Here is a 1,498-nt window from a genome sequence, read left to right as displayed (position 1 = left end):
GCCATATTCAGGTATCATCAGAAAGCCTACATTCATACTGTATATTCAAACATCAACAACTGGTGTCCCATGGCAACAATAAAAACAATGACCTTAGGATTGAAAAAAATAAGAATCCCTGTTGTGTGTCGTCATACGACACACTGAATACTGGGACCTAGAGTTCAGGAACCATTCAACGTCAGACAGCAGTTTCTACACGAGACAAGTTTGACGTGATGTTTGACGATCTAAAGGTGTCAATTTGGCAACAGAGAAAGAACTGAAAACAGGACTTCACTCTGGAGAGACTGAACCACTGATGGATTCTACCCTCAGTTACCTTGAAAACAGGTACGGGTGAGATTAGGACGGTCAGGCAACGTCCCATTGGACCTCTGATGGGTAAGTTCACCTGCATCAGGGGACCTCTGCCAGCCGTCTCCTGGATCAGGTCTTCAACCAACGAAGAGAGGCAGCAGTCGGCGGCCATGACACAGAGCGGATGCAAAGGGAGATGTGTGTCTGGACCGGCAGCCTCGGTACTCAAGACTAAGTGGAATGAGATGATGAAGGGAGTGAAGGAGGCCCCAAAGGAAGTGGAGACTCGAAGCTAAGGTTTCTAAAGAGACAGAAGTCGGATGAGGTAAGCCAATGGTGGGGTTGGAGAGTTTCTTCTGGAGATGGAAAGGGCTCATGAGCGTGCAGGGTAAACTGAGCCAGATGGAAAAGCTCTCCGAAAACAGGAGGAGGAGCCAAGGAAGACTGGAAAGAGCCCAGACTTCCCACAGAGCCAGCTGATCAGGCTCTGGCTAAATGTGTCCCTACCCACCAGGGAAACACAGCATCTGAAATCCCAGATGGCCAAAACCAACAACAGATCTGCGAATGCCATAAAAGATCTGGACCTTCAGTCCTTCATTTCCGAAGACTTAAAGGGCATTGGAGCAGGTGAAGGGAGAGAAGAGAGGTCCTGAAAAAGGAAGTGGAGGTCAGAAGATGGAGCTTCATAGGAGAGACAGCAGCTCAAGGTAGGTAGACCACGTGGAGTTGGAGTTGGAAAGCTGTTGGAGTGGAAAGGGCTCGAGCTCAGAGCTGCAGGATAAACTGGCCAGATGGAGGAAGCTCTCCGAAAACAGGAGGAGGAGGCCAGGAGAGACTGGAAAGAGCCCAGACTTCCACAGAGCCCAAGCTGGATCGGCTTGGCTAAATGGTGTCCCTACCACACCCAGGGAAAACACAGCATCTGAACCCAGATGGCCAAAACCACAACAGGCTGCGAATGCCATAAAAGATCTGAGCTCAGTTTCTCATCTCCGAAGACTGAAGTGGCATTGGAGCAGTGTGAAGAGGAGCGAAGGAGTCCTGAAAAGGAAGTGGGGATCAGAAGAGAGCTTCGTAAGAGATGACAGAAGCTCAAGGTAGTAAGACCAACGTGGAGTTGGAGTTGGAAGCTGTCTGGGAGGTGGAACGGTCTCGAGTCATGAGCTGCAGGGAAAACCTGAGCCGAGTATTGAGA

This window comes from Etheostoma spectabile, chromosome 17, assembly GCF_008692095.1.
Source record: "Etheostoma spectabile isolate EspeVRDwgs_2016 chromosome 17, UIUC_Espe_1.0, whole genome shotgun sequence".
NCBI lineage: Eukaryota > Metazoa > Chordata > Actinopteri > Perciformes > Percidae > Etheostoma > Etheostoma spectabile.
Note: the sequence above shows the minus strand (reverse complement) of the source record.